Here is a 20,999-nt window from a genome sequence, read left to right as displayed (position 1 = left end):
TCGCATCAGCTGATGTCCTTCCCATTTTCCACTCTCGAGTCTCAGATCCGGATATTTCCCACTCTCCTGTCGCATCAGCTGATATCCTTCCCATTTTCCACTCTCTCGTCTCAGATCCGGATATTGCCCACTCCCTGTCACATTAACTGATACCCTTCCCATTTTCCACTCTCTAGTCTCAGATCCGAATAATTCCCACTCTTCTGTCACATCAGCTGATATCCTTCCCATTTTTCACTCTCGAGTCTCAGATCCGGATATTTCCCACTCTCCTGTCACATTAACTGATACCCTTCCCATTTTCCAATCTCTAGTCTCAGATCCGGATATTTCCCACTCTCCTGTCACATCAGCTGATATCCTTCCCATTTTCCACTCTCCAGTCTCAGATCCGGATATTTCCCACTCCCCTGTCACATCAGCTGATATCCTTCCCATTTTCCATTCTCTCGTCTCAGATCCGGGGATTTCCCACTCTCCAGTCACATCAGTTGATATCCTTCCCATTTTCCACTCTCGAGTCTCAGATCCGGATAGTTCCCACTCTCCTGTCACATTAACTGATACCCTTCCCATTTTCCACTCTCTAGTCTCAGATCCGGATATTTCCCACTCTCCTGTCACATTAGCTGATATCCTTCCCATTTTCCACTCTCGAGTCTCAGATCTGGATATTTCCCACTCTCCTGTCACATCAGCTGATATCCTTCCCATTTTCCACTCTCTGGTCTCAGATCCGGATATTTCCCACTCTCCTGTCGCATCAGCAAATATCCTTCCCATTTTTCACTCTCGAGTCTCAGATCTGGATATTTCCCACTCTCCTGTCACATCAGCTGATATCCTTCCCATTTTCCACTGTCTGGTCTCAGATCCGGATATTTCCCACTCTCCTGTCACATCAGCTGATATCCTTCCCAATTTCCACTCTCTAGTCTCAGATCCGGATATTTCCCACTCTCCAGTCACATCAGCTGATATACTTCCCATTTTCCACTCTCTAGTCTCAGATCCGGATATTTCCCACTCCCCAGTCCCATCAGCTGATATCCTTCCCATTTTCCACTCTCTAGTCTCAGATCCGGATATTTCCCACTCTCCTGTCACATCAGCTGATATCCTTCCCATTTTCCACTCACTGGTCCCAGATCTGGATATTTCCCACTCTCCTGTCACATCAGCTGATATCCTTCCCATTTTCCACTATCGAGTCTCAGATCAGGATATTTCCCACTCTCCTGTCACATCAGCTGATATCCTTCCCATTTTCCACTCTCTAGTCTCAGATCCGGATAGTTCCCACTCTCCTGACACATTAGCTGATATCCTTCCCATTTTCCACTCTCGAGTCTCAGATCCGGATATTTCCCACTCTCCTGTCACATCAGCTGATATCCTTCCCATTTTCCACTCTCTAGTCTCAGATCCGGATATTACCCACTCTCCTGTCACATCAGCTGATATCCTTCCCATTTTCCACTCACTGGTCTCAGATCTGGATATTTCCCACTCTCCTGTCCCATCAGCTGATATCCTTCCCATTTTCCACTCTCTAGTCTCAGATCCGGATATTACCCACTCTCCTGTCACATCAGCTGATATCCTTCCCATTTTCCACTCACTGGTCTCAGATCTGGATATTTCCCACTCTCCTGTCACATCAGCTGATATCCTTCCCATTTTCCACTCTCGAGTCTCAGATCTGGATATTTCCCACTCTCCTGTCCCATCAGCTGATATCCTTCCCATTTTCCACTCTCGAGTCTCAGATCCGGATATTACCCACTCCCCTGTCACATCAGCTGATATCCTTCCCATTTTCCACTCTCGAGTCTCAGATCCGGATATTACCCACTCCCCTGTCACATCAGCTGATATCCTTCCCATTTTCCACTATCGAGTCTCAGATCCGGATAGTTCCCACTCTCCTGACACATTAACTGATCCCCTTCCCATTTTCCACTCTCTCGTCTCAGATCTGGATATTTCCCACTCTCCTGTCACATCAGCTGATATCCTTCCCATTTTCCACTCTCGAGTCTCAGATCCGGGGATTTCCCACTCTCCTGTCACATTAACTGATACCCTTCCCATTTTCCACTCTCTAGTCTCAGATCCGGATATTTCCCACTCTCCTGTCACATTAACTGATCCCCTTCCCATTTTCCACTCTCTCGTCTCAGATCCAGGTATTTCCCACTCTCCTGTCACATTAACTGATATCCTTCCCATTTTCCACTCTCTGGTCTCAGATCCGGATATTTCCCACTCTCCAGTCACAGCAGCTGATATCCTTCCCATTTTCCACTCTCTGGTCTCAGATCCGGATATTTCCCACTCTCCTGTCGCATCAGCTGATGTCCTTCCCATTTTCCACTCTCGAGTCTCAGATCCAGATATTTTCCACTCACCTGTCGCATCAGCTGATATCCTTCCCATTTTCCACTCTCGAGTCTCAGATCTGGATATTTCCCACTCTCCTGTCACATCAGCTGATATCCTTCCCATTTTCCACTTTCGAGTCTCAGATCCGGATATTTCCCACTGTCCTGTCACATCAGCTGATATCCTTCCCATTTTCCACTCTCGAGTCTCAGATCCGTATATTTCCCACTCTCCTGTCACATCAGCCGATATCCTTCCCATTTTCCACTCTCGAGTCTCAGATCCGGATATTTCCCACTCTCCTGTCACATCAGCCGATACCCTTCCCATTTTCCACTCTCGAGTCTCAGATCGGATATTTCCCACTCTCCTGTCACATTAACTGATACCCTTCCCATTTTCCACTCTCTGGTCTCAGATCCGGATATTTCCCACTCTCCTGTCACATCAGCCGATTCCCTTCCCATTTTCCACTCTCTAGTCTCAGATCCGGATATTTCCCACTCTCCTGTCACATTAACTGATACCCTTCCCATTTTCCACTCTCTAGTCTCAGATCCGGATATTTCCCACTCTCCTGTCACATCAGCTGATATCCTTCCCATTTTCCACTCTCGAGTCTCAGATCCGGATATTTCCCACTCTCCTGTCACACTAACTGATACCCTTCCCATTTTCCACTCTCGAGTCTCAGATCCGGATATTTCCCACTCTCCTGTCACATCAGCTGATATCCTTCCCATTTTCCACTCTCTGGTCTCAGATCCAGATATTTCCCACTCTCCTGTCACATCAGCTGATATCCTTCCCATTTTCCACTCTCGAGTCTCAGATCCGGATATTTCCCACTCTCCTGTCACATTTACTGATATCCTTCCCATTTTCCACTCTCTGGTCTCAGATCCGGGGATTTCCCACTCTCCTGTCACATCAGCTGATATCCTTCCCATTTTCCAGTCTCGAGTCTCAGATCCGGATATTTTCCACTCTCCTGTCACATCAGCTGATATCCTTCCCATTTTCCACTCTCTAGTCTCAGATCCGGATATTTCCCACTCTCCTGTCACATCAGCTGATATCCTTCCCATTGCTCCATTCAGCTTTACTGTAATGTAATTGAAGTTGATCAGTTCAGATTGTCACCATTCGTTCCCTTCTCCCTGAACCCACTCTAGTGCCCCAAGAATGTGAACTCTTCCGTCCTGCTGCAGCCCTACAACTGCACCTTGACCTGTCTTATATTTACCTCCTTAAACAGCCAGTGCAAAACAATCCAGAATCACCACCCTGAAGCCCTGTTTACCAGCCTAGAGTCAAAATTTTAATATTCCCTCTATAACCCTATTTCTATCTGTGTTACTGGTTCTAACCCTGGATATTCTCTGCTCTCCTTTCCTTCCTAGAGATGGTCCCACTGCTCCAAGATGTTCTTCCCTCTGGCACCAGGGTCGTAACTTACCATTCGGGATGTGCTCAGGGCGGTAGAAGAGTCTGTCTATTCCCCTGACTATCGAATCTCCCACCACTATCACTCTCCTAATCCTGTGCCCCACCTGTCTCTCACCCCCACCCCACTCGGGGTGGCCTCCTGCTTCCTGGTGTCACACTGTTTCTCAGGGAGACCTTCCACTGAGTCACTGTCTCTATCCACCTTACAGACCCCAATACCAGGTATCTATTGGACACTTCCAGTATTCAGGGCATCTCTCCACCTGTGACTGCACTGCCCTCTGGATGATCACTCACTACCCTGCTCCCTCTTCCTGTGTGAGCTGCAGGTTCTTCTAAAAGATAGGGACCTCTGTCAGGACAGACATTATATGTTACAGTATTTTGTGAACCTACCTGTGTCCATTCTCATTCTTGTTGAAGATGCTGGATTTTCTCCCTGTTTGGTGACATGCGTTCCCAGATTCTGATTTACTCTCTCCAGGTAAAGGGAAAACAGAAAATGTGAAAAAATTAAATGGGGGGAAAGAAATAAGAAATATTTGATTAAAATCTTCCATCAGAAGCACAGGTTGTGGTGGTGGTGGGGGGTCAAAATCCAAAATAAACGTTCTTCAATACAAATATAAAAATAGAAATACAGGCACAGAGTCAACTTGGAGGGTATGACATGGTCGTCATTACTGAAACATGGATGCAAGATGGTCAGGAGATGGAATAATTACAGGCCAGTCAGTCTAACCTCAGTAGTGGGCAAATTATTGGAATCACTGGAAGGTGGATATAAAATTGGCTCAGTGGCAGGAAACAAAGGGTAATTGTTGATGGGTGTTTTTGTGACTGGAGGGCTGTTTCCAGTGGCGTTCCGCAGGGCTCAGTACTGGGTCCCCTGCATTTTGTGGTATATCTTAACAATTTGGACGAAGTTTGCAAACAACACAAAGATTGGCCGTGTGGCAGATAGCGAGGAGGATAACTGTAGGCTGCAGGAAGATATCAGATGGGCAGAAAAGTGGAAAATGGAATTCAACATGGAGAAGTGTGATGTGATGCATTTGAGGAGGTCAAACAAGGCAAAGGAATACACGATTAATGGGAAAGTACTGAGAAGTGTAGAGGAAGTGAGGGACCTTGGAGTGAACGTCCACAGATCCCTGAAGGTAGCAGTATAGGTCGATAAGGTGGCTAAAAAGGCATATGGAATCCTTTCCTTTATTAACTGAGGTATAGAATATAACAATGGGGAGGTTATGCTGGAACTGTATAACTCATTGGTTAGGCCACAATTTGAGTACTGTGTGCAGTTTTGGTCACCTCATTAAAGAAAGGATGTAACTGCACGAGAGAGGTTACAGAGGAGATTTACAAGGATGTTGCCAGGACTGGAAAAATGCAGCTATGAGGAAAGAATTGGAGAGGCTGGGGTTGTTCTCCTTGGAACAGAGAAGGCCGAGGGGAGATCTGATTGAAATTGTACATAATTTTGAGGGGCCGAGATAGAATGGAGGTGAAGGGCCTGTTCACCTTAGCAGAGAGGTCATAGAGTCGTACAGCATAGAAACAGGCCCTTCGGCCCACCGCGTCCATGCTGACCATAATGCGTATCTATATCTGCCTGCATTAATTCCATATCCCTCTATGCCTTGCTCATTCAAGTACCTGTCCAGATGCCTCTTAAATGTTGCTCCTGTTCCTGCCTCCACCACCTCCTCTGGCAGCTCATTCCAGATACCCACTATTCTTTGTGTGAAAAAAGTACCCCTTTGATCCCCTTTAAACATCCTCCCTCTCATCTTAAATCTATGCCCTCCAGTTTTAGTCACCCCTACCATGGGAAACAGACTCTGGCTATCTACCCTATCTATGCCTCTCATAATTTTATATACTTCTATCATGTCCCCTCTCAGCCTCCTTCACTCTAGGGAAAACAGACCCAGCCTATCCAATCTCTCTTTATAACTCAAGCCCTCCAAACCAGGCAACATCCTTGTGAATCTTTTCTGCACCCTCTCTAGCTTAATCACATCTTTTTTTTTCTTGTAGTACGGTGACCAGAACTGCACACAGTACTCCAAATGTGGCCTAACCAATGTTATGTACAACCGTAACATGACATCCCAACTCTTGTACTCAATGCCTCGGCCACCCTGTCTACCTGTGTTGCCACTTTCAGGGAACTATGTCAGTGACGAGGGAGCATAGATTTTAAGTAGTTGGGAGAAAAATAAGAGGGACAATGAGAAAAATGTCTGAGAGGGTGGTGGGGGTCTGGAACCCACTGCCTGAAAGGATAGTTGAGACAGAATCCCTCAATTCATTCAAAAGAAGTCTGGATATGCACCTCCAGTGCTGTAATCTGCAAGGTGGGATTAGAATAGGTGGATCATTTATCAGCCAGCATAGAGACAATGAGCAAGTGGCCTCTTGCTGTGTATTAAACCTTCCATAGAAGGTTCCATTCTAACTAAATCTACCAGATTTTAAGAAGTACGAGAAGGATAGGGTAAATGAAAGGAAATCAGGAGATGCCCTTTTACCTCCTCCTTTATCACCATCGAGGACCCCAATCTCACCTTCTAGATAAAATAGAAATTTACTTGTATTCCTTTCAGGTTAGCAACTGTATTTGCTGCACACGATGCTATTGTCTCTACACTGGGGAGACTAAACGCAGATCGGATGCTCAGTTTGTGCACTCCTCCGTTCTGCTGGTGAACATTACCACAAGTTCCCAGTCACCTGTCTTTTTAATTCTGGTCTCCATTCCCACTCTGTCCTTGGCCACCTGCCCTGTTCCAATGAAACTCAGCCTAAGCTCGAGGAACAATTTGACTCGACATCCTCTGAAGCCAGCACACATTTTAACAGTAACAAGACAGAACCTCCACTCCAGGTTTATTTTACTTCCTTTGTTTTTGTCCAACTGTTGGTGTTGACTCCTATTAACATCTCCTCTCCACCATCTTCAATTTCCTTCCCTGTGTCATTGTCCATCTTCCCTTTTCCCATTGACTCACCCCTGCCCCCATCATCCTTCTTCATATAGACTTTCTCCTGGCTGCAACAACCACTTTCCCATGGACTCTTTTTCCAAAAAAACCTTTACTCATGAAATCTGTAAAAATATGATGAAAAAATTCAGATTTGGCATTTCATAAAGTGCAATACGGATGTTTCTTTCAACACAGTAAATGCGATGCCTCACTAGTTTTGCCATTTCAGGTTGTATTTATAACGTACACTTGTATAACATATCAAAACCATTCTCTGGAGCAGACAGCCCAAGAGGTTTCCTGCCCTTCGGAGGGTCTTTCCCTTTTCTCATGACCTCCCTCCTTCCCTTATCCTGCCTTTGCACGAGCTTTAAACCTCTCACTTCGACTGGCAAGACCAGTATTTGTTGCCCATCCCTAACTCTGAGAGGCTTGCAAGGCCATTTCCAACAGCAATTAGGAATCCACCACATGCTGTGGTCTGCAGTCACATGTAGGCCAGGTCTGGTAAAGATGGCAGATTTCCATCACCAAAGAACATAAATAAACCAAATGGTGTGAGAAACGTAGCCCACTTAATAATAATTTACACCAAGTCAAACTCTGAAGAAGTAAGTTTATTTAACGTTCTTGCAAGATCGGGTGTCCAACAAGCAGGCACACCGATCAACATATTCAGTTCATGTTTATACAATACAAATCCATTTTTCCACGCCTTTATTTTATATTATTGGTTATAACGTATTATGACACTAACCTATCCTATGGTTGCTGCAGTCTCCTCCTCTGTTTACTTCTCCCCCTACTCTAACTTTCTAGCCCCTAACTCTTGTTTTTGTTTTACCTTATTTGGCTCTCCATTATGTGTTTTAACTTGCAGCTGTCAGCCTTTATCTTCGTGGGGCAGTTTGTTATTCACTACATCCTTTGTTCTAACTCTTGCTGTTTCTCTGTTATCTGCCTAAGCACAATTTTTAAGTGATGTACTGTCCCAAGGTCTCCACTTACATACCCTTATCTGTTCTCTTTTTCAGTGATTTCATTATGTTGTGCACAAATGACTTTTTGGTAACTTTCCACAAGCTGTAGAAACAACATTTCAGTATTTCTTATTCTCACAATGGGTTTTTACAACAATTGATGATAGTTTCATGGAGTCATCACTGAAACGAATGATGTATTGCCGTGGTGGGATTTAACCCTGTGTCCACAGGACACATATTTATCAATGTCCTGACCTTGTCACCACATCACCATCTCCCCGCCCCCATCCTGAACCGTCAACTCTGTTTCTCCAGACACTGTCACATGATCCAGCACAATCCGCTCCGATTTCTGAATACATTAACATTTCCCACAGCGTTCGCTTCTCCTACTGGCTCAGACGAGCAGATTGACAGCTCCCTCCACCATTGTTGTCAAAAGTCACGCCCACTCCGCCCTCCGGCGAACGTCACGTGGATAATCTCAACCCTGCCGACTGCGCATGTCCACAATCCGGTTTTTGGGAAGGACGGAGAGAAGAGAGAGGAACCGGGATCAATGTGTGAGTGACGGTGAGGAACAGGAATAGCATCTGGCATCGTACAGTATCAATACAGAATGTTACAGCATGAAAACATGCTGTCAGTACAGGGCCGGAACCCGATCAGTTAATCTCTTGTTCTGAGAGAAAATGGCGAATAACCCGGGGAGGATGGACCCAGTGAGATCAGACAGTGTGTAACCCGGGGAGGATGGACCCAGTGTGATCAGACAGTGAATAACCCGGGGAGGATGGACCCAGTGTGATCAGACAGTGAATAACCCGGGGAGGATGGACCCAGTGTGATCAGACAGTGAATAACCCGGGGAGGATGGACCCAGTCTGATCAGACAGTGAATAACCCGGGGAGGATGGACCCAGTGTGATCAGACAGTGAATAACCCGGGGAGGATGGACCCAGTGTGATCAGACAGTGAATAACCTGGGGAGGATGGACCCAGTGTGATCAGACAGTGAATAACCCGGGGAGGATGGACCCAGTGAGATCAGACAGTGAATAACCCGGGGAGGATGGACCCAGTGTGATCAGACAGTGAATAACCCGGGGAGGATGGACCCAGTGAGATCAGACAGTGAATAACCCGGGGAGGATGGACCCAGTGTGATCAGACAGTGAATAACCCGGGGAGGATGGACCCAGTGAGATCAGACAGTGAATAACCCGGGGAGGATGGACCCAGTGAGATCAGACAGTGAATAACCCGGGGAGGATGGACCCAGTGTGATCAGACAGTGAATAACCCGGGGAGGATGGACCCAGTGAGATCAGACAGTGAATAACCCGGGGAGGATGGACCCAGTGTGATCAGACAGTGAATAACCCGGGGAGGATGGACCCAGTGTGATCAGACAGTGAATAACCCGGGGAGGATGGACCCAGTGTGATCAGACAGTGAATAACCCGGGGAGGATGGACCCAGTCTGATCAGACAGTGAATAACCCGGGGAGGATGGACCCACTGTGATCAGACAGTGTGTAACCCGGGGAGGATGGACCCAGTGTGATCAGACAGTGAATAACCCGGGGAGGATGGACCCAGTCTGATCAGACAGTGAATAACCCGGGGAGGATGGACCCAGTGTGATCAGACAGTGAATAACCCGGGGAGGATGGACCCAGTGTGATGAGACAGTGAATAACCCGGGGAGGATGGACCCAGTGTGATCAGACAGTGAATAACCCGGGGAGGATGGACCCAGTCTGATCAGACAGTGAATAACCCGGGGAGGATGGACCCAGTGTGATCAGACAGTGAATAACCCGGGGAGGATGGACCCAGTGAGATCAGACAGTGAATAACCTGGGGAGGATGGACCCAGTGTGATCAGACAGTGAATAACCCGGGGAGGATGGACCCAGTGTGATCAGACAGTGAATAACCCGGGGAGGATGGACCCAGTCTGATCAGACAGTGTGTAACCCGGGGAGGATGGACCCAGTGTGATCAGACAGTGAATAACCCGGGGAGGATGGACCCAGTGTGATCAGACAGTGAATAACCCGGGGAGGATGGACCCAGTCTGATCAGACAGTGAATAACCCGGGGAGGATGGACCCAGTCTGATCAGACAGTGAATAACCCGGGGAGGATGGACCCAGTGTGATCAGACAGTGAATAACCCGGGGAGGATGGACCCAGTCTGATCAGACAGTGAATAACCCGGGGAGGATGGACCCAGTGTGATCAGACAGTGAATAACCCGGGGAGGATGGACCCAGTGAGATCAGACAGTGAATAACCCGGGGAGGATGGATCCAGTGTGATCAGACAGTGAATAACCCGGGGAGGATGGACCCAGTGTGATCAGACAGTGAATAACCCGGGGAGGATGGACCCAGTGTGATCAGACAGTGAATAACCCGGGGAGGATGGACCCAGTGAGATCAGACAGTGAATAACCCGGGGAGGATGGACCCAGTGAGATCAGACAGTGAATAACCCGGGGAGGATGGACCCAGTGTGATCAGACAGTGAATAACCCGGGGAGGATGGACCCAGTGTGATCAGACAGTGAATAACCCGGGGAGGATGGACCCAGTCTGATCAGACAGTGAATAACCCGGGGAGGATGGACCCAGTGTGATCAGACAGTGAATAACCCGGGGAGGATGGACCCAGTGTGATCAGACAGTGAATAACCCGGGGAGGATGGACCCAGTGTGATCAGACAGTGAATAACCCGGGGAGGATGGACCCAGTCTGATCAGACAGTGAATAACCCGGGGAGGATGGACCCAGTGTGATCAGACAGTGAATAACCCGGGGAGGATGGACCCAGTGAGATCAGACAGTGAATAACCCGGGGAGGATGGACCCAGTGTGATCAGACAGTGAATAACCCGGGGAGGATGGACCCAGTGTGATCAGACAGTGAATAACCCGGGGAGGATGGACCCAGTCTGATCAGACAGTGTGTAACCCGGGGAGGATGGACCCAGTGTGATCAGACAGTGAATAACCCGGGGAGGATGGACCCAGTGTGATCAGACAGTGAATAACCCGGGGAGGATGGACCCAGTGTGATCAGACAGTGAATAACCCGGGGAGGATGGACCCAGTCTGATCAGACAGTGAATAACCCGGGGAGGATGGACCCAGTGTGATCAGACAGTGAATAACCCGGGGAGGATGGACTCAGTCTGATCAGACAGTGAATAACCCGGGGAGGATGGACCCAGTGTGATCAGACAGTGAATAACCCGGGGAGGATGGACCCAGTGAGATCAGACAGTGAATAACCCGGGGAGGATGGACCCAGTGTGATCAGACAGTGAATAACCCGGGGAGGATGGACCCAGTGTGATCAGACAGTGAATAACCCGGGGAGGATGGACCCAGTGTGATCAGACAGTGAATAACCCGGGGAGGATGGACCCAGTGTGATCAGACAGTGTGAAACCCGGGGAGGATGGACCCAGTGTGATCAGACAGTGAATAACCCGGGGAGGATGGACACAGTGTGATCAGACAGTGAATAACCCGGGGAGGATGGACCCAGTGTGATCAGACAGTGAATAACCCGGGGAGGATGGACCCAGTGTGATCAGACAGTGAATAACCCGGGGAGGATGGACCCAGTGTGATCAGACAGTGAATAACCCGGGGAGGATGGACCCAGTGTGATCAGACAGTGAATAACCCGGGGAGGATGGACACAGTATGATCAGACAGTGAATAACCCGGGGTGGATGGACCCAGTGTGATCAGACAGTGAATAACCCGGGGAGGATGGACCCAGTGTGATCAGACAGTGAATAACCCGGGGAGGATGGACCCAGTGTGATCAGACAGTGAATAACCCGGGGAGGATGGACCCAGTGAGATCAGACAGTGTGTAACCCGGGGAGGATGGACCCAGTGTGATCAGACAGTGAATAACCCGGGGAGGATGGACCCAGTGTGATCAGACAGTGAATAACCCGGGGAGGATGGACCCAGTGAGATCAGACAGTGAATAACCCGGGGTGGATGGACCCAATGTGATCAGACAGTGAATAACCCGGGGAGGATGGACCCAGTGTGATCAGACAGTGAATAACCCGGGGTGGATGGACCCAGTGTGATCAGACAGTGAATAACCCGGGGAGGATGGACCCAGTGTGATCAGACAGTGAATAACCCGGGGAGGATGGACCCAGTGTGATCAGACAGTGAATAACCCGGGGAGGATGGACCCAGTGAGATCAGACAGTGAATAACCCGGGGGAGGATGGACCCAGTGAGATCAGACAGTGTGTAACCCGGGGAGGATGGACCCAGTGTGATCAGACAGTGAATAACCCGGGGAGCATGCACCCAGTGTGATCAGACAGTGAATAACCCGGGGAGGATGGACCCAGTGTGATCAGACAGTGTGTAACCCGGGGAGGATGGACCCAGTGTGATCAGACAGTGAATAACCCGGGGAGGATGGACCCAGTGTGATCAGACAGTGAATAACCCGGGGAGGATGGACCCAGTGTGATCAGACAGTGAATAACCCGGGGAGGATGGACCCAGTGTGATCAGACAGTGAATAACCCGGGGAGGATGGACCCAGTGTGATCAGACAGTGAATAACCCGGGGAGCATGCACCCACTGTGATCAGACAGTGAATAATCCGGGGAGGATGGACCCAGTGTGATCAGACAGTGAATAACCCGGGGAGGATGGACCCAGTGTGATGAGACAGTGAATAACCCGGGGAGGATGGACCCAGTGTGATCAGACAGTGAATAACCCGGGGAGGATGGACCCAGTGTGATCAGACAGTGAATAACCCGGGGAGGATGGACCCAGTGTGATCAGACAGTGAATAACCCGGGGAGGATGGACCCAGTGTGATCAGACAGTGAATAACCCGGGGAGGATGGACCCAGTGTGATCAGACAGTGAATAACCCGGGGAGCATGCACCCAGTGTGATCAGACAGTGAATAACCCGGGGAGGATGGACCCAGTGTGATCAGACAGTGAATAACCCGGGGAGGATGGACCCAGTGTGATGAGACAGTGAATAACCCGGGGAGGATGGACCCAGTGTGATCAGACAGTGAATAACCCGGGGAGGATGGACCCAGTGTGATCAGACAGTGAATAACCCGGGGAGGATGGACCCAGTGTGATCTAGCAGTGAATAACCCGGGGAGGATGGACCCAGTGTGATCAGACAGTGAATAACCCGGGGAGGATGGACACAGTGTGATCAGACAGTGAATAACCCGGGGAGCATGGACCCAGTCTGATCAGACAGTGAATAACCCGGGGTGGATGGACCAAGTGTGATCAGACAGTGAATAACCCGGGGTGGATGGACCCCGTGTGATCAGACAGTGAATAACCCGGGGAGGATGGACCCAGTGTGATCAGACAGTGAATAACCCGGGGAGGATGGACCCAGTGTGATCAGACAGTGAATAACCCGGGGAGGATGGACCCAGTGTGATCAGACAGTGAATAACCCGGGGAGGATGGACCCAGTGTGATCAGACAGTGAATAACCCGGGGAGGATGGACCCAGTGTGATCAGACAGTGTGTAACCCGGGGAGGATGGACCCAGTGTGATCAGACAGTGAATAACCCGGGGAGGATGGACCCAGTGTGATCAGACAGTGAATAACCCGGGGAGGATGGACCCAGTGTGATCAGACAGTGAATAACCCGGGGAGGATGGACCCAGTGTGATCAGACAGTGAATAACCCGGGGAGGATGGACCCAGTGTGATCAGACAGTGAATAACCCGGGGAGGATGGACCCAGTCTGATCAGACAGTGAATAACCCGGGGAGGATGGACCCAGTGTGATCAGACAGTGAATAACCCGGGGAGGATGGACACAGTCTGATCAGACAGTGAATAACCCGGGGAGGATGGACCCAGTGTGATCAGACAGTGAATAACCCGGGGAGGATGGACCCAGTGTGATCAGACAGTGTGTAACCCGGGGAGGATGGACCCAGTGTGATCAGACAGTGAATAACCCAGGGAGGATGGACCCAGTGTGATCAGACAGTGAATAACCCGGGGAGGATGGACCCAGTGTGATCAGACAGTGAATAACCCGGGGAGGATGGACCCAGTGTGATCAGACAGTGAATAACCCGGGGAGGATGGACCCAGTGTGATCAGACAGTGAATAACCCGGGGAGGATGGACCCAGTCTGATCAGACAGTGAATAACCCGGGGAGGATGGACCCAGTGTGATCAGACAGTGAATAACCCGGGGAGGATGGACCCACTGTGATGAGACAGTGAATAACCCGGGTAGGATGGACCCAGTGTGATCAGACAGTGCGTAACCCAGGGAGGATGGACCCAGCGTGATCAGACAGTGTCTAACCCGGGGAGGATGGACCCAGTGTGATCAGACAGTGAATAACCCTGGGAGGATGGACCCTGTGTGATCAGACAGTGAATAACCCGGGGAGGATGGACCCAGTGTGATCAGACAGTGCGTAACCCAGGGAGGATGGACCCAGTGTGATCAGACAGTGTGTAACCCAGGGAGGATGGACCCAGTGTGATCAGACAGTGAATAACCCGGGGAGGATGGACCCAGTGTGATCAGACAGTGAATAACCCGGGGAGGATGGACACAGTGTGATCAGACAGTGAATAACCCGGGGAGCATGGACCCAGTGTGATCAGACAGTGAATAACCCGGGGAGGATGGACCCAGTGTGATCAGACAGTGAATAACCCGGGGAGGATGGACCCAGTGTGATCAGACAGTGAATAACCCGGGGAGGATGGACCCAGTGTGATCAGACAGTGAATAACCCTGGGAGGATGGACCCAGTGTGATCAGACAGTGTGTAACCCGGGGAGGATGGACCCAGTGTGATCAGACAGTGAATAACCCGGGGAGGATGGACCCAGTGTGATCAGACAGTGAATAACCCGGGGAGGATGGACCCAGTGTGATCAGACAGTGAATAACCCGGGGAGGATGGACCCAGTGTGATCAGACAGTGAATAACCCGGGGAGGATGGACCCACTGTGATCAGACAGTGAATAACCCGGGGAGGATGAACCCAGTCTGATCAGACAGTGAATAACCCGGGGAGGATGGACCCAGTGTGATCAGACAGTGAATAACCCGGGGAGGATGGACCCAGTGTGATCAGACAGTGTGTAACCCGGGGAGGATGGACCCAGTGTGATCAGACAGTGAATAACCCAGGGAGGATGGACCCAGTATGATCAGACAGTGAATAACCCGGGGAGGATGGACCCAGTGTGAGCAGACAGTGAATAACCCGGGGAGGATGGACCCAGTGTGATCAGACAGTGAATAACCCGGGGAGGATGGACCCAGTGTGATCAGACAGTGAATAACCCGGGGAGGATGGACCCAGTCTGATCAGACAGTGAATAACCCGGGGAGGATGGACCCAGTGTGATCAGACAGTGTGTAACCCGGGGAGGATGGACCCAGTGTGATCAGACAGTGAATAACCCGGGGAGGATGGACCCAGTGTGATCAGACAGTGAATAACCCGGGGAGGATGGACCCAGTGAGATCAGACAGTGAATAACCCGGGGAGGATGGACCCAGTGTGATCAGACAGTGAATAACCCGGGGAGGATGGACCCAGTGTGATCAGACAGTGAATAACCCGGGGAGGATGGACCCAGTGTGATCAGACAGTGAATAACCCGGGGAGGATGGACCCACTGTGATCAGACAGTGAATAACCCGGGGAGGATGAACCCAGTCTGATCAGACAGTGAATAACCCGGGGAGGATGGACCCAGTGTGATCAGACAGTGAATAACCCGGGGAGGATGGACCCAGTGTGATCAGACAGTGTGTAACCCGGGGAGGATGGACCCAGTGTGATCAGACAGTGAATAACCCAGGGAGGATGGACCCAGTATGATCAGACAGTGAATAACCCGGGGAGGATGGACCCAGTGTGAGCAGACAGTGAATAACCCGGGGAGGATGGACCCAGTGTGATCAGACAGTGAATAACCCGGGGAGGATGGACCCAGTGTGATCAGACAGTGAATAACCCGGGGAGGATGGACCCAGTCTGATCAGACAGTGAATAACCCGGGGAGGATGGACCCAGTGTGATCAGACAGTGTGTAACCCGGGGAGGATGGACCCAGTGTGATCAGACAGTGAATAACCCGGGGAGGATGGACCCAGTGTGATCAGACAGTGAATAACCCGGGGAGGATGGACCCAGTGAGATCAGACAGTGAATAACCCGGGGAGGATGGACACAGTGTGATCAGACAGTGAATAACCCGGGGAGGATGGACCCAGTGAGATCAGACAGTGAATAACCCGGGGAGGATGGACCCAGTGTGATCAGACAGTGAATAACCCGGGGAGGATGGACCCAGTGTGATCAGACAGTGTGTAACCCGGGCAGGATGGACCCAGTGAGATCAGACAGTGAATAACCCGGGGAGGATGGACCCAGTGTGATCAGACAGTGAATAACCCGGGGAGGATGGACGCAGTGTGATCAGACAGTGAATAACCCGGGGAGGATGGACCCAGTGTGATCAGACAGTGAATAACCCGGGGAGGATGGACCCAGTGTGATCAGACAGTGAATAACCCGGGGAGGATGGACCCAGTGTGATCAGACAGTGAATAACCCGGGGAGGATGGACCCAGTGTGATCAGACAGTGAATAACCCGGGAGGATGGACCCAGTGTGATCAGACAGTGAATAACCCGGGGAGGATGGACACAGTATGATCAGACAGTGAATAACCCGGGGTGGATGGACCCAGTGTGATCAGACAGTGAATAACCCGGGGAGGATGGACCCAGTGTGATCAGACAGTGAATAACCCGGGGAGGATGGACCCAGTGTGATCAGACAGTGAATAACCCGGGGAGGATGGACCCAGTGAGATCAGACAGTGAGTAACCCGGGGAGGATGGACCCAGTGTGATCAGACAGTGAATAACCCGGGGAGGATGGACCCAGTGTGATCAGACAGTGAATAACCCGGGGAGGATGGACCCAGTGAGATCAGACAGTGAATAACCCGGGGTGGATGGACCCAGTGTGATCAGACAGTGAATAACCCGGGGAGGATGGACCCAGTGTGATCAGACAGTGAATAACCCGGAGAGGATGGACCCAGTGTGATCAGACAGTGAATAACCCGGGGAGGATGGACCCAGTGTGATCAGACAGTGATTAACCCGGGGAGGATGGACCCAGTGAGATCAGACAGTGAATAACCCGGGGGAGGATGGACCCAGTGAGATCAGACAGTGTGTAACCCGGGGAGGATGGACCCAGTGTGATCAGACAGTGTGTAACCCGGGGAGGATGGACCCAGTGTGATCAGACAGTGAATAACCCGGGGAGCATGCACCCAGTGTGATCAGACAGTGAATAACCCGGGGAGGATGGACCCAGTGTGATCAGACAGTGAATAACCCGGGGAGGATGGACCCAGTGTGATCAGACAGTGAATAACCCGGGGAGGATGGACCCAGTGTGATCAGACAGTGAATAACCCGGGGAGGATGGACCCAGTGTGATCAGACAGTGAATAACCCGGGGAGCATGCACCCAGTGTGATCAGACAGTGAATAACCCGGGGAGGATGGACCCAGTCTGATCAGACAGTGAATAACCCGGGGAGGATGGACCCAGTGTGATCAGACAGTGAATAACCCGGGGAGGATGGACCCAGTGTGATCAGACAGTGTGTCACCCGGGGAGGATGGACCCAGTGTGATCAGACAGTGAATAACCCAGGGAGGATGGACCCAGTGTGATCAGACAGTGAATAACCCGGGGAGGATGGACCCAGTGTGATCAGACAGTGAATAACCCGGGGAGGATGGACCCAGTGTGATCAGACAGTGAATAACCCGGTGAGGATGGACCCAGTGTGATCAGACAGTGAATAACCCGGGGAGGATGGACCCAGTCTGATCAGACAGTGAATAACCCGGGGAGGATGGACCCAGTGTGATCAGACAGTGAATAACCCGGGGAGGATGGACCCAGTGTGATGAGACAGTGAATAACCCGGGTAGGATGGACCCAGTGTGATCAGACAGTGCGTAACCCAGGGAGGATGGACCCAGCGTGATCAGACAGTGTCTAACCCGGGGAGGATGGACCCAGTGTGATCAGACAGTGAATAACCCTGGGAGGATGGACCCTGTGTGATCAGACAGTGAATAACCCGGGGAGGATGGACCCAGTGTGATCAGACAGTGCGTAACCCAGGGAGGATGGACCCAGTGTGATCAGACAGTGCGTAACCCAGGGAGGATGGACCCAGTGTGATCAGACAGTGTGTAACCCGGGGAGGATGGACCCAGTGTGATCAGACAGTGAATAACCCGGGGAGGATGGACCCAGTGTGATCAGACAGTGAATAACCCGGGGAGGATGGACACAGTGTGATCAGACAGTGAATAACCCGGGGAGCATGGACCCAGTGTGATCAGACAGTGAATAACCCGGGGAGGATGGACCCAGTGTGATCAGACAGTGAATAACCCGGGGAGGATGGACCCAGTGTGATCAGACAGTGAATAACCCGGGGAGGATGGACCCAGTGTGATCAGACAGTGAATAACCCTGGGAGGATGGACCCAGTGTGATCAGACAGTGTGTAACCCGGGGAGGATGGACCCAGTGTGATCAGACAGTGAATAACCCGGGGAGGATGGACCCAGTGTGATCAGACAGTGAATAACCCGGGGAGGATGGACCCAGTGTGATCAGACAGTGAATAACCCGGGGAGGATGGACCCAGTGTGATCAGACAGTGAATAACCCGGGGAGGATGGACCCACTGTGATCAGACAGTGAATAACCCGGGGAGGATGAACCCAGTCTGATCAGACAGTGAATAACCCGGGGAGGATGGACCCAGTGTGATCAGACAGTGAATAACCCGGGGAGGATGGACCCAGTGTGATCAGACAGTGTGTAACCCGGGGAGGATGGACCCAGTGTGATCAGACAGTGAATAACCCAGGGAGGATGGACCCAGTATGATCAGACAGTGAATAACCCGGGGAGGATGGACCCAGTGTGAGCAGACAGTGAATAACCCGGGGAGGATGGACCCAGTGTGATCAGACAGTGAATAACCCGGGGGAGGATGGACCCAGTGTGATCAGACAGTGAATAACCCGGGGAGGATGGACCCAGTCTGATCAGACAGTGAATAACCCGGGGAGGATGGACCCAGTGTGATCAGACAGTGTGTAACCTGGGGAGGATGGACCCAGTGTGATCAGACAGTGAATAACCCGGGGAGGATGGACCCAGTGTGATCAGACAGTGAATAACCCGGGGAGGATGGACCCAGTGAGATCAGACAGTGAATAACCCGGGGAGGATGGACACAGTGTGATCAGACAGTGAATAACCCGGGGAGGATGGACCCAGTGAGATCAGACAGTGAATAACCCGGGGAGGATGGACCCAGTGTGATCAGACAGTGAATAACCCGGGGAGGATGGACCCAGTGTGATCAGACAGTGTGTAACCCGGGCAGGATGGACCCAGTGAGATCAGACAGTGAATAACCCGGGGAGGATGGACCCAGTGTGATCAGACAGTGAATAACCCGGGGAGGATGGACGCAGTGTGATCAGACAGTGAATAACCCGGGGAGGATGGACCCAGTGTGATCAGACAGTGAATAACCCGGGGAGGATGGACCCAGTGTGATCAGACAGTGAATAACCCGGGGAGGATGGACCCAGTGTGATCAGACAGTGAATAACCCGGGGAGGATGGACCCAGTGTGATCAGACAGTGAATAACCCGGGAGGATGGACCCAGTGTGATCAGACAGTGAATAACCCGGGGAGGATGGACACAGTATGATCAGACAGTGAATAACCCGGGGTGGATGGACCCAGTGTGATCAGACAGTGAATAACCCGGGGAGGATGGACCCAGTGTGATCAGACAGTGAATAACCCGGGGAGGATGGACCCAGTGTGATCAGACAGTGAATAACCCGGGGAGGATGGACCCAGTGAGATCAGACAGTGAGTAACCCGGGGAGGATGGACCCAGTGTGATCAGACAGTGAATAACCCGGGGAGGATGGACCCAGTGTGATCAGACAGTGAATAACCCGGGGAGGATGGACCCAGTGAGATCAGACAGTGAATAACCCGGGGTGGATGGACCCAGTGTGATCAGACAGTGAATAACCCGGGGAGGATGGACCCAGTGTGATCAGACAGTGAATAACCCGGAGAGGATGGACCCAGTGTGATCAGACAGTGAATAACCCGGGGAGGATGGACCCAGTGTGATCAGACAGTGATTAACCCGGGGAGGATGGACCCAGTGAGATCAGACAGTGAATAACCCGGGGGAGGATGGACCCAGTGAGATCAGACAGTGTGTAACCCGGGGAGGATGGACCCAGTGTGATCAGACAGTGTGTAACCCGGGGAGGATGGACCCAGTGTGATCAGACAGTGAATAACCCGGGGAGCATGCACCCAGTGTGATCAGACAGTGAATAACCCGGGGAGGATGGACCCAGTGTGATCAGACAGTGAATAACCCGGGGAGGATGGACCCAGTGTGATCAGACAGTGAATAACCCGGGGAGGATGGACCCAGTGTGATCAGACAGTGAATAACCCGGGGAGGATGGACCCAGTGTGATCAGACAGTGAATAACCCGGGGAGGATGGACCCAGTGTGATCAGACAGTGAATAACCCGGGGAGGATGGACCCAGTGTGATCAGACAGTGAATAACCCGGGGAGCATGCACCCACTGTGATCAGACAGTGAATAATCCGGGGAGGATGGACCCAGTGTGATCAGACAGTGAATAACCCGGGGAGGATGGACCCAGTGTGATCAGACAGTGAATAACCCGGGGAGGATGGACCCAGTGTGATCAGACAGTGAATAACCCGGGGAGGATGGACCCAGTGTGATCAGACAGTGAATAACCCGGGGAGTATGGACCCAGTGTGATCAGACAGTGAATAACCCGGGGAGGATGGACCCAGTGTGATCAGACAGTGAATAACCCGGGGAGGATGGACCCAGTGTGATCAGACAGTGAATAACCCGGGGAGCATGCACGCAGTGTGATCAGACAGTGAATAACCCGGGGAGGATGGACCCAGTGTGATGAGACAGTGAATAACCCG

The 20,999-nt window shown here is 51.1% G+C and overlaps 1 protein-coding gene across 2 annotated transcripts in view; it reads left to right on the top strand.

Moving 5' to 3' along the window:
- Positions 1-8,286: 8,286 nt before the first annotated feature.
- Positions 8,287-20,999, top strand: part of LOC137361318 (NACHT, LRR and PYD domains-containing protein 3-like) — a 126,551-nt gene continuing 113,838 nt past the window's right edge. Inside the window, exon 1 of one of the 2 annotated variants that reach the window (XM_068026217.1) lies at positions 8,287-8,373. The gene's annotated coding sequence lies outside the window, so the exon portion shown is untranslated. Of the gene's footprint in view, positions 8,384-20,999 lie in introns of both variants that reach the window. The other variant, XM_068026216.1, reaches the window with a different exon arrangement.

This window comes from Heterodontus francisci, unplaced genomic scaffold (assembly GCF_036365525.1).
Source record: "Heterodontus francisci isolate sHetFra1 unplaced genomic scaffold, sHetFra1.hap1 HAP1_SCAFFOLD_506, whole genome shotgun sequence".
In the NCBI taxonomy this organism is placed as follows: Eukaryota; Metazoa; Chordata; class Chondrichthyes; order Heterodontiformes; family Heterodontidae; genus Heterodontus; species Heterodontus francisci.
Note: the sequence above shows the minus strand (reverse complement) of the source record. Positions and strands in the feature narration are given on the sequence as shown.